Source organism: Papio anubis, chromosome 6 (assembly GCF_008728515.1).
Source record: "Papio anubis isolate 15944 chromosome 6, Panubis1.0, whole genome shotgun sequence".
Classification (NCBI taxonomy): domain Eukaryota; kingdom Metazoa; phylum Chordata; class Mammalia; order Primates; family Cercopithecidae; genus Papio; species Papio anubis.
This window is the reverse complement of record NC_044981.1, coordinates 21,788,389-21,801,800: the sequence shown is the minus strand read 5'-3', so window position 1 is coordinate 21,801,800 and position 13,412 is coordinate 21,788,389. Positions and strand designations below refer to the sequence as shown.

The 13,412-nt window shown below is 42.3% G+C and overlaps 1 long non-coding RNA gene across 23 annotated transcripts in view; it reads right to left on the bottom strand.

The window, feature by feature from the left end:
- Positions 1 to 13,412, bottom strand: part of LOC110743051 — a 553,234-nt gene that overhangs the window by 427,956 nt on the left and 111,866 nt on the right. For all 23 annotated transcript variants that reach the window (XR_004184220.1, XR_004184216.1, XR_004184225.1 and 20 more), the window contains one exon: positions 8,766 to 8,838. This is a non-coding gene — a long non-coding RNA (uncharacterized LOC110743051). The remainder of the gene's footprint in view (positions 1 to 8,765; positions 8,839 to 13,412) is intronic.

Sequence of the window (13,412 nt, the reverse complement as noted above, 5' to 3'; positions counted from 1 at the left end):
TGGCTTTGCCAATTCCTGTGTCCTTGAACAAGATAACTTCTCTGTGTCTCGTTTTCATCATTTGTAAAATGAAGTTTTGCTGGTATCAACCACATGGAGATGTTGGAATAATTAAATAACTAACAACACATGTAAAGGGCTTAGGGCAGTGCCTAACATGGGCCAAGTATGAATAAACATCAGTCAGCAGTAATATATAGCTTGGTCATACGGTATATACTTGATAAATAGTGTTAACTCCAAGAAGGAGCTTGTCTATGGTTAAGCTTAAGGAATTTGAAAGAATACAACAGATAGATGAAACATTGAAAACATCAACAATGTAAGGATGGGAAGCGCATCTTTAGGTGGTGTGTGCTAGCAGTATTAATCTGCTTTCCGAGCGGTAAGCCTGACCCTCTAGAGAACGGGACTCACATCCCAAACACCGGATTGCCCTCTGCTTTGAGGATTTTGGTTAACCAGAGGATGTTAATTTTGCAAGTCATTTTATAGTTTAACTTTTCCAGATGTCAGGCTGTCATGCAGCAACTTTTCTTTTTCTTTTTTTTTTAGACAGAGTCTCACTCTCTTGCCCAGGCTGAAGTGCAGTGGCGTGATCTCAGCTCACTGCAACCTCCGCTTCCCAGGTTTAAGTGATTCTCCTGCCTCAGCCTCCTGAGTAGCTGGGATTACAGGTGCCCGCCACCATGTCCAGCTAATTTTTGTATTTTTAGTAAAGACGGGGTTTTACCATGTTGGTCAGGCTGGTCTTGAATTCCTGGCCTCAAGTGATCTATCCGCCTCGGCCTCCCAAAGTGCTGGGATTACAGGCATGAGCCATCATGCCCAGCTACGTTTCTTTTCAATGACGATTCCAAAACACAGATCTTAAGCAGGTCACGGTATCCAGCCAGGTGTGTTTATAAAAGGGTTCTCATTGCCATATGTTTACCTTCCCTATATGCTTCTGGAGGCCTTTATAACTCATACCTGACAAACTCATTCCAATCACTCTACATAAAAAGCTTTATTATTAATTAATGGCTATTATTAATATCGTAATATTTAAAGTTGCTAAATCCGTATCTAAATCAGCATCAGGGTGTTTTAATTAATCACAAAGACAACTGGGCACAGTGGCTCACGCCTGTAATCTCAGCACTTTGGGAGGCCGAGGCAGGTGGATCACTTGAGGTCAGGAGTTCGAGACCAGTCTGACCAACATGGTGAAACCTCGTATCTATTAAAAAATATACAAAATTAGCCAGGTGTGGTGGCACACACCTGTAATCCCAGCTACTTGGGAGGCTGAGCCAGGAGAATCACTTGAACCCAGGAGGCAGAGGTTGCAGTGAGCCGAGACTGTGCCCTTGCACTCCAGCCTGGGCAACAAGACCAAAACTCTGTCTCAAAAAATAATAATAATTAATCACAAAGACAGTTTTCATGGGGACTTGAATAGATATTTACATACCCATGTTCATAGCAGTATTCACAATGGCCAAAAGGTGGAAGAACCCAACGGTCCATTGACAGATGAATGAATAAACAAAATGTGATATATCCATACAATGGAGTATTCTTCAGCCTTACAAAGTGAGGAAATTCTGACACATGCCGAAACATGGTTGAATTTTGAAGACATTATGCTAAGTGAAAAAAATCGGTCACAAAAGGAAAAATACTGCATGATTCCACTTACATGAGGTACCTAGAGTAGTCAAATTCATACACAGAAAGTGGAATGGTGGTGGCCAGGGGCTGGGGGGAGGGAAGAATGAAGAGTTAGTGTTTAATGGGCACAAAGTTTCAGGTTGGGAGAAAGAAAAATTTATTTTTTTTTTATTATACTTTAAGTTCTGGGGTACATGTGCAGAACATGTAGGTTTGTTACATAGGAATACACGTGCCACGGTGGTTTGCTGTACCCATCAACCCGTCATCTACATTAGATATTTATTCTAATGCTATCCCTCCCCTACCCCCCACCCCCGCCCACCAAACAGGCGCCGGAGTGTGATGTTCCCCTCCCTGTGTCCATGTGTTCTCATTGATCAACTCCCACTTACGAGTGAGAGGGAAGATGAAAACTTTCAAAAGATAATAGTGGCAACAATTGCACACAACATTATGAGTGTATTTAATGCCACTGAAGTGTACACTTTAAAATGGCTTAAATGATAATTTTATATTATGTATATTTCAACACAATAAAAAGTATATATTACTGAAATCCTGTAACACATACAAAGGAAAGGGAGGAGTAGGTAGTTATCAATGAAGTCGGACTCAGAAACATTTCATCAAGACAATTTCAAGCAAGAGAAACCCTAAGAAACTGACAAAAAAAAAAAAAAAAAAAAAAACCACACACACACACACACACACACAAGAAACCAAGAAACACCGAAAATAAAAGAAAGATTCCTCTTTATTTTAACTACAGAGATTCATGTCAGTATAAAAACAGAGTAAGAGATAATCACCTCAAAAAGTTAAAGGGAAAAATACTCTAGTCTGAAGCTGAACTCAGAAACAGTTCATCTAGATAATTCTAAGCAAGAGAAACCCTAAGACACTGAAAAAAAAAAAAAAAAAGAAAGAAAGAAAGAAGCCAAGAAACACAGAAAATAAAAGAAAGGTTCCTCTTTATTTTAACTAAACAGACTTCATTTCAGTATAAAAACAGTAAGAGTTAATCATCTCAAAAACTTAAAAAGAAAAATACTCAAACTCTAGTCTATTCTAAGTCTCAGCCATACAAAACACAAGTTTTGTTTGATAACTGATTTTTTTTTTCTTTTTTTTCTCGAGACAAAGTCTTGCTCTTCTTCCCTAGGCTGGAGTGCAATGGCGTGATCTCGGCTCCCTGCAACCTCTGCCTCCCGGGTTCAAGCAATTCTCCTGCCTCAGCCTCCCGAGTAGATGGGATTACAGGCACTCGCCACCACGCCCAGCTAATTTTTGTATTTTTAGTAGAGATGGGGTTTCACCATCTTGGCCAGGCTGGTCTCGAACTCCTGATCTCAGGTGATCCACCTGCTTCGGCCTCCCAAAGTGCTGGGATTACAGGCGTGAGCCACCGCGCCCAGCCGATAACTGATATTTTAAGTAGAACAGCAACAGGAATGGAATGTAGCAAAAATTACAGATCTGAAGCTACCATCACAAAATGAAAAGTGGATCCTTCATAATCTTTACTGTCAAGGCAAAGCCAAATAAATTTCAGTTAGGTTAATCCCATTAAGATCTAATATTGTTATCCTTTTTTAAGTGAAAATGCATTTAATTAGATCATAGGAATGAAGAGAAAGTCTGGTTCTTCCACTTCAATATCCGTTTCTTGGATCTTATGGACATGACATGAATATGGAAAGGACTAGTTGCTTCTGGTACTTTATTTTGTCCCTCTTTCTTTCTCTTTACCCTTCCTTGCAGTCATATTTACTGGAATTTTATAGTATCTTGACACCAAAGATCCTGCAAGGGGAGAAAAGCTCTTCAGCAATAAAGATCAGTGCCAGGTGTGGTGGCTCACGCCTGTAATCCCAGCACTTTGGGAGGCCGAGGTGGGCGAATCACAAGGTCAGGAGTTCAAGACCAGCCTGGCTAATATGATGAAACCCTGTCTCTACTAAAAATACAAAATTAGCCAGGCATGGTGGTGGACTCCTGTAGTCCCAGCTATTCAGGTGCCTGAGGCAGGAGAATCGCTTAAACCAAGGAAACCCAGGAGGTAGAGGTTGTAGTGAGCTGAGATCGTGCCACTGCACCTGGACAACAGAGCAAGACTCAAAAAATTAAAAATAAATAAAATCTCAAAACATTAAAAATAAATAAATAAATAAATCAGTAAAATATTTTCCATTACCACCACATCCTTCATACCTTCAGCAACAGAGGTCTTCATAGAATAAAGAATAAATAGAATAAAGCCTTCAGCAATGAATCATGAAAAGTCAGTCTGCTGCCAGATCTGATCATCTATTTCTCTTGAATCACTAAATAAAAGCTAAGCAGGCAAATTATCTTTATCCCGAGAATGGTAGGACGATGCATCATAAATGTCATCTCACTGCTGAAGAAGAAGAGAAAAATGAATGGTGCCATGGGCAGAAAGACAAGATAAAGGAAAGTCTTGTCCTGGTCGTGAATAAGCAGATCTTTTACTATGGCAGGTTACAAACAGCCATTTTGGTGGAAAATAATACATACACAGAGAGAGAGAGAGAAGGTAGTATGATACATAATTAAGTGTTAAGCTAAGCTTTGGGGATACTAGAACAAAAAATGATCAAAATCAGCTCATGGGAAGTTCTAGCACATCTTTAACTCATGTGTCTGCATGAAACATCATCTCTACTTTCAAGAATCAATTCCTTGGCATTTGTGTACTCATCTGATTTAGTGTGATCTAAAAGGATAAACACAAAAAGTTTCAATAAAATTTGAATTCCTTTTTTGGTTCTTCAAAGGTAAGGGTTTTTTGTTTTGTTTTGTTTTGAATTCATTCTGAGTACAGGTTTTGTTGGGATTAGAAACGGGTGACATACGGCCGGGCACGGTGGCTCACGCCTGTAATCCCAGGACTTTGGGAGGCCGAGGCTGGGTGGATCACGAGGTCTAGGAGCTCGAGACCAGCCTGGCCAATATGGTGACACCCCAGCTCTACTAAAAATACAAAAATTAGCCAAGCATGGTGGCTCGCACCTGTAGTCCCAGCTACTCGGGAGGCTGAGGCAGAAGAATCACTTGAACCCAGGAAGCAGAGGTTACAGTGAGCCAAGATGGTGCCAGCCTGGGTGATAGAGCGAGACTACGCCTCCAAAAAAAAAAAAAAAAAAGGAAACAGGTGGCATATGAATATTTGGTATTGCCACAGGGAGTCTGCATATCAACAGATAAAAGGAATTTTCCAATCACACAATGATATATTGCAATCACATGAAAAATAGCTTTTTCAATTTCTCTTAGTGAGAAACACTTTTCAAAAGTCCTAAGAATTAGAGAGCCTCAAGCCCAACACACCTCTTCAATAACCCATTGTGTGGTGATTATTCCACAAAATGGTTTGGGATATACATAAACGTACGTTTATTTTCCTAAGAGCCACATTAAATAGTTTAACCAATCAGGTTTCAAATCTCTGTTATAAATTAAGAATCAATAAATTCTTGAATTGCTTAAATTTTTCCGATTTTGGAAAATGAAATTGGGTATTTATTTCTGCCACATCTGCCATCAGCAAGAAGGGCACAAAATAAAATAAACATTGGCACCAAAAAAAAGCTTACTTCTTCCCCATATTTTCTATTGGAAAAATAAGATTTGTTTTCCAGTAAGATATTTCACTTTTTACAAAAAATCTGCTTCTACTCAAGGCTGGGATTCTATTTATTTTTAACTGAGGCCCACGAAACCTCCCAAGTGCAACTCAGATTTACATCTGGCTAATCCTCCAAATATGACCAGCCAAATTCACACTGTTTATTTCATTTTTCTTTTTTTTTGAGACGGAGTCTCGCTCTGTTGCCCAGGCTGGAGTGCAGTGGCGTGATCTCGGCTCACTGCAACCTCCGCCTCTTGGGTTCAAGCAACTCTCTGCCTCAGCCTCCCAAGCAGCTGGGATTACAGGTGCCTGCCACCACACCCGGGTAATTTTTGTATTTTTAGTAGAGACGGGGATTCACCATCTTGGCCAGGCTAGTCTTGAACTCCTGACCTCAAGATCCACCCGCCTCGCCACCCAAAGTGCTGGGATTACAGGCATGAGCCACCATGCCTGGTCCATGCTGTTTATTTCTAATGAGTTCTGTGATTTTTGGATAACACATGTGAAAGATAGCAAATTAACTACTGCTAGTCAGCAGCATGCAAGCAAAAACTGTCTTGGGAAGCCAGTGTGAGCAAATCCTGCAAGTCAATTTCTAATCACACTTGCCAGAAACTTGGGACGGAAAGGTGATAAACCCTGCCAAGAAAATCAGTAGTAGGACTTGTTTCCCTTTCCTTTTTCCATGGACTATTTCAACACTCAACCAACAAATACAGCCCAACCTTTCCTTTCCATAATTTCAGAGACTGCAAGGAAGGCTCTGGTCTCATTGATAGTCTTAGAAAAATTAAAAAGCCTCGCACTGCAAAATGTAGTATCAGTCTCTCGAGTTCATTTCCTGGAGCTATAGCCATTTACAGGAAAGAGAATGAAGGTGAAAGAGGGTGTCATTTGTGTGCTTTTAAAAATGCATATTCTGCCCAAGACACCTACAGGTGAGTAGACAAACCACATTCAAATCTCCTTACCTAGACAAAAACGGGCCAGAAATACTGCAGAAAGAGTCAGCAGAAGCTCAAAACAACAAACAAAAAGAGCTAGAGATGGCAGAAAAAAACTCCCCCAAACCAGGTCGCTAATGGTTTAAGAACCAGAGTTTGCAAAGCACTTACTTGTTTGAAGGGTAAGACCCCCGAGTGCATTCTTGCAGGATATTTTCACCTTAGTTTCCCAACTGAATCCCAAACCAAACACAAGTCTTTGCCAGTGGTTTTGGACCATGACTGTAATTAGAATCACCTGAAGCACCTTTAAATCTTGCTGTTGCTGGGATGACCCCCTAACCCCACCCACAACCCAAGCGAAACCAGAATTTCTTGGCGTCAGGCCAGGGTACCAGCATCTTCAAAGCCCTCCTGAGTGATTTGACTGTGCTGCCAGCAGTTGAGGACCACAACTTTATAAGTATGCTTATTAAAAAAGAAGCTGATTTCCCTATCAAATACACCCAGATCTCTAATTTGACTGCTCCAGAAAATCATGATCACCACTTCCATTCCCTGCTCTCCAACACACTTCCTAATGCAGCAGCAGTCTGTGTGTGCTGCCCTCCACAGCTAGAAATGGAAGGTGGCTTGGCACAGGCCCCAGAAGGCAACAGAAAGCTGGACCCCATCTTGGTGACCCAAGTGTGTAAGCACATCATCTCAGGATATGCTGTGATGTTAAACACAAAGACAAATGCAAAATAGGGTGTGTAAAGAGCATAAAATGTTGGTTTCCTTTAGACCAGTGTTCCTTTAACTCTACTATGCATTGGAATCACCTGGAAGGCTTGTTAAAACACTACACTCCCAGAACCACTGATTCAGTCAGCTGTAGGGTCCAATTATTTCCATCTCTTACGAGTTAGCAAGTGATGCTGATGCTGCTGGTCTTAGGACCAAATTTTGAGAACCACTGCTCTAGATTCAACTTCTGGCATCTTCGGACATTTGAAATGCCAAACAAATCTGTTTTTGTTAGAATCTCTCTATATAATTATATTCCAATTATAATTGGAATATTGAACACTAGTTGGATATATGATATGAAGGACTTAACTACTGTTTGAGGATGTTTTTTGTTTTGGCTGGGGGCAGCTCTTGGTAATTTTGTTGTTGTTGTTGCTATTGTTCTTTGTTTTGTTTTTTGAGACAGGGTCTTGCTCTGTCGTCCAGGCTAAAGTGCAGTGGCATAATCACAACTCACTACAGCCTCAAATTCCTGAGCTCAAGTGATCCTGCCTCAGCCTACCGAGCGGCTGGAACTACAGGCATTTGCCACCATACCTGGCTAAAAAACAAATGTAAATCTTTTTTTATATATATATATTTTTTTTTTTTTTTTTTTTGGTAGAGATGGGGTTCTCGCTGTGTTGCCCAGGCTGGTTCTCAAACTCCTGGGCTCAAGCAATCTTTCCACTTTGGCCTCCTAAAGTGCTGGGATTTCAGTGAGCACCCAGCCTTAACTACTGTTTTAAGTGCAAAAGTGGTACTGTAGTTATATTTAAAACAAAAATAAGGAGTTCTGGCCTGGCGTGGTGGCTCACACCTGTAATCCCAAGCACTCTGGGAGGCTGAGGCTGGCAGGTCACCTGAGGACAAGAGTTCAAGACCAGCCTGGCCAACATGGTGAAATCCTGACTCTACTAAAAATACAAAAATTAGCAGGGCATGGTGGTGCGCAACTGTAATCCCAGTTACACGGGAGGTTGAGGTTGCAGTGAGCTAAGATCGCACCACTGCACTCCAGCCTGGGCAACAGAGCAAGACTCTGTCTTTAAAAAAAAAAAAAAGAAGCCGGGTACAGTGGCTCATGCCTGTAATCCCAGCACTTTGGGAGGCCGAGGCGGGCAAATCAGGAGTTCAAGGTCAGGAGTTCGAGACCAGCCTCAACACGGAAGAAACCCCGTCTCTACTAAAAATATAAAATTAGCCGGGCGTGGTGGTACATGCCTGTAATCCCAGCTACTCGGGAGGCTGAGGCAGGAGAATTGCTTGAACCCGAGAGACGGAGGTTGCGGTGAGCCGAGATCGCACCATTGCACTCCAGCCTGGGCAACAAAAGTGAAACTCCATCATTAAAAAAAAAAAAAAAAAAAAGAAAAGAAAAGAAAAGAAATTCTTTTTTTTAAGAGATACTTATTGGGGAAAAAAAGTTTAAAACATTGGAGACAGAACTGACATTGACCAAGTGTCCCAGTCCCCTCCTCAGAGTGTAAGCCTTATCCTGAAGTTAGGGCTTACCACTCCATGCGTGTTTTATATCATTAACAGTGTACACATATGAATACTTAAAAATAATACCAAAAAAGATAGAAAAATAGCATAGATAAGGAATCAATCAATCAATCAATGCAAAAAAGGAGAAGGAGGAAGGCAGCGGTGGCTGTCGGGAAGCCTGGGGCCGCCCAGGGAAGGGCAGGCAGCAGGCTATAGCCACGAAGGGAATCAGGGTGGTCCTTTACCTGGAAATCTTCCCCATCCAGAAAGTCTCCTACGCGAACATGCTGGTTACACATCTGCAGTCACCTGAGGGTACTAGGAGAGAAAGGGAAACTGAGTCAAAAGTTGTAAAAGTAAACTGACGGCGGACACAGTAGGGTAAGGTTTCACTACACATTTCTGTGTATTTTGAAGGTTCCTCAAAGAAGATCTGGAAAGTCGAGTGTTTTCTACGCTTAAGACTGTCACTGCACTTGACTGTTCTAGAGCCATGCCAGGGACTCAGTGCAGAATGCTACGTCCTCCTCACACCAGCAGTAACGCTGGAAGCATTCAGTGAGGCACGATTTGGGCACCAACTCTGCTACTCCTAAGGCATTGCAAGAGAGTCATTAAGCCTTTCTAGGCTTAGATTTCAGTATCTGGAAAATTTATAGGATTCTCCAGAGTGACTCCCAAAATTAATGGAACATTACTACCCTTGGAAAATTACTAGTCCTTGGATGTAATGAGAAGAAAAGAAAATGAGCTAACATAAATCTATAAGCTAGATTCTATTTATTTTATTTCATTTTATTTTTTAGATGGAAGTTTCGTTCTTGTTGCCCAGGCTGGAGCACAATGGTGCAATCTCAGCTCACTGCAACCTCCACCTCCCAGGTTCAGGCGACTCTCCTGCCTCATCCTCCTGAGTGGCTGGGATTACAGGCATGTGCCACCACGCCAGGCTAATTTGTATTTTCAATAGAGACGGGGTTTCTCCATGTTGGTCAGGGTGGTCTCGAACTCCCGACCTCAGGTGATCCACCCACCTCTGCCTCCCAAAGTGTTGGGATTACAGGCTTGAGCCACTGTGCCCAGCCCTAGATATTTATTTTATATAGTTTACTTCATTTAACCTTTGAAACGATTTTGTAAAGCTAGTATCGATAGCAACAGACGACTACAAAGAGACTGGGGCCGAGTGTGTGCAGTAACTTGCCTAAGGTCACAGAGCTAGCAGCAGCAGAGCCACAGATCAAAATCTGGACCTGGTTGACCCCCAGGAGGTTTTTCCCACTATACCATGGACCCTCTACTGAGTGCCATCCTGTTGCTGGTAGAGTCACACCAAAACCACAGTAAACTTTAACTCCAAGACTTAAAAACAAGTGCAAGATTCTATCATACATCAAGTTTGTTTTCTGTGCCCAGGCTTATCTTTTAAAGAAATCTGGCATTTTGTGGACATGTATTTGATGATAAAATAATTGCCCAGAAGAATACCCAACAAAATTAGCTTATAATATTTCCTTTTACTTGAAAATTTATCTTTCTTTCTCTGATACTCCTCTTAAACACACACACACACATATATATATTTTTTATAGCAAGGGGTTATGTCTTTATTTTTGAGACAGGGTCTCACCCTGTCACCCAGGCTGGAGGGCAGTGGCATGTTCATGGGTCACTGCAGCCTGGACCTCAGCAGGTTATGCCTTGACACAAGAAGGAAGCTTCCAAGATTTGCTCTTCTTTAACATTTTTAGAGGCTACATCCAAAAGCACCCGATTCCAAAAGCAAGTGTCTTGGCAAGTCAGGACAGATTTGACTATTTCACATAGAGTGGCTACTTTTTAAAGGAGAAATTTAATTGTCTAGAGGTTAGAAATATACTACCTTCCTATTCGGCCAAGGCGATGAAGCAGCTTCAGTAGGTGAAGACAGTGCATGAAGCAACTGTCTGGATCTCTGGGGCACAAGGTCATTTTTCTCTCCATATAGGGATTCGTCTAATTGGCGAAACACATTTGTCCAGTAGATCAGGTAGCAAGACAACCTATTAGATAGATCAGTGGTCTGATCTAGGACACTGCTGCTGAGCTCCCTCCAGGCTTAAAATAATTCAGCATTATCAACCCATCCCCCCATTGAGTACCATTAATTTTATGAAATGGAGAAAATAAGCATGGGTAAATAACATGGCTGACACACACCATGCACAGCAGAAAATGCCAACTGTGCTCTGTATACCACTTCCCACTGACCTCGAGGTGCTAATGAGGGAGTTCTGCAAAGACTGCATTAAAAAGCCTCCTACACTTAGCCAGCCCTAACCCCACTCCAAACTTTTCTCCCACACCACAGCAGGAGGGCCTTGCTAATTGGAATCTGCAGAACACGTGGCCTGAAATTTGTTGTGGCAGCACACACCTCCAGTGCATCCTGAACCACACACACACACACACAACACTCAGATTTCTTAGTGTTTTTTTTTTTAAAAAAATTCTAAATGTGACAATACATATAATATTTAAAATTAAAGTACATGTTTGTGTGATCGTGCCAAAAATAAAGCCAGGTGGAGGTGGTTTTTGTAAGCATACACCTCCCCATAAGACTGGTGGTAATGACGAGAGATGGTAACAACAAAGATGCCTGGTGAAAACAGACCCTCTAATCGCATTAGCTGGTAGTTGTAAGGGAAGATGGTTGCTCTGAATTTCCCTTTATACACAGCAACTTCAAAAAAAATCCCTATTTTCTTAGAACATCTTTATGTAGAAAAGCCTGCGTGTCTTTGAAGCCTCAACACAAAACAAACAAGAGTCTTTACAAGTCCTGTCTGACCACCCAGGGAGAATCAAATAGTATTTTTTTCTCCAGTAGGCCACCCCAGGATACCACAAATAAAAATGAAAAGGAAGAATTCATCATGTAACCAGGGTGTATTTTGCTAGTGTAGTCATTACACTCTTTTAATCTAAATATTATGGTATATTTTTCACTGGCAAAGCCCAAGAAGATCTAATTATTCATTTATTGAACAGAAAACATTCTGAAATAGCAGAAATTAGGTTAAAATCTAGAAAAGAGCAGAAAGGGGAAGGTGAAGGAGTTTTTTTCCTCAGAATCCCAAGAATTGAGCAGGGTTCTTTTTAAGGTGCTGATGTTCAGAATGGTAGGATGGGAAGCCGGGGCCCTGAGTTCCTTAACACAGAAACCCGGAGATGAAAATGCTCAAGGGCTCGGGCTGCAGGAGACATCTGGGCAGGGGAGTTTCCTCAGCATCACATGGAAGAGCTTAGGAGCATGAAAGGATGTTGGAATCATAAGAAGGTCTTAGAGTCATAAACATCCTGAAATGTACTCCTCTGATCATGTGTCCACTCTGCATAAAATGTCCATTTGGGCCAAATAAAGACCAGACCCTGTGGCCAGACAATAAAATGCCTCCTCGAATCCTAAGCTGTCATCCCAGGCTCGGTTTCCACTGCTGCCATTAAGGGACACTGTGCTCCAGCGCCACTGAAGTCCGTGCTGTTTCTCAGGTACACAAGGCACTTCCACCTCGTTGTGCCAGGGCATTGATGGTCTTCTTCGCCTGAAATATCCTGGGCCAAGTGCAGTGGCTCACGCCTGTAATCCCAGCACTTTGGGAGGCAAGGCAGGAGGATCGCTTGAGCTCAGGAGTTCGAGACCAGCCTGGACAACATGGCAAAACTCCATCTCCACAAAAAATACAAAAACTGGCTGGGCGTGGTGGTGCACACCTGTGATCCCTGGTACTCAGGAGGCTGAGGTGGGAGGATCACTTGAGTTCAGGAGGTGGAGGTTACAGTGAGCTGAGATCGTGGCACTGCACTCCAGCCTGGGGGACAGAGCAAGACCCTGTCTCAAAAAAAAGAGGGGAGGGGAGGGGAAGGAGGAATCCTGCAGTCCCCATCTCTCTACTGACTCGATTTTTTAAGACAAAAGGATGAAAGGGGCTTGACGGACATCCTCTTGATCACAACTCTGCCACAATACAGCTGGGTGGCTTTGGGCCAGTTACTTAATCTCCTTTCCTGCCTCAGTTTTCAGTTTCTTCATCTGCTAAATGGGGATAGTAAAGTGAAGTACATCCACTACTGTGAACATTAAATGAAATGAGGATGCTAATCAACTGAAGACGTTAGTAAATGTCAGTTTGCTCTACTCAAACATATATGCCACCTTCCTTCGGAAGCCTTCCTTAACATCTGCAGCCAAATTTCTTGAATTTATTGAAATTCCCATCACACACATGAACCACAGCTGTGTTTGGTACTTGGTCATTCTCTACTCACATTTTTGCCATGTTTCTACATCAGCACACCTACCAGACTGTGTGCTTTTGGAAGGCAGAACCTATGTTCAATTCATGTTTGTATTCTTTCCAATTGTCTTGCACAAACTAATCAAATGGTAAGCATCTTAGGATTCTAGAATTAACAGGCCCTTTCAATAACCTAGACAAAACTCACCATTCTGTAGATAAAGAAAACTGAGTCCAAGTGGGATGAAGAAAATAATCACACTACTAGTAAGTAATAGAAACGAGTGGACGCCACTGGGCGTGGTGGCTCACGCCTGTAATCCCAGCACTTTAGGAGGCGGAGGAGGGTGGATCACAAGGTCAGGAGATCGAGACCATCCTGGCAAACACGGTGAAACCTTGTCACTACTAAAAATACAAAAAAATTAGCCGGGCATGGTGGCAGGCACCTGTAGTCCCAGCTACTCGGGAGGCTGAGACAGGAGAATGGCATGAACCCGGGAGGTGGAGCTTGCAGTGAGCCGAGATCGCTCCACTGGACTCCAGCCTGGGCAACAGAGCAAGACTCTGTCTCAAAAAAAAAAAGAAATCTGTGGACGGATTCATGGGTGG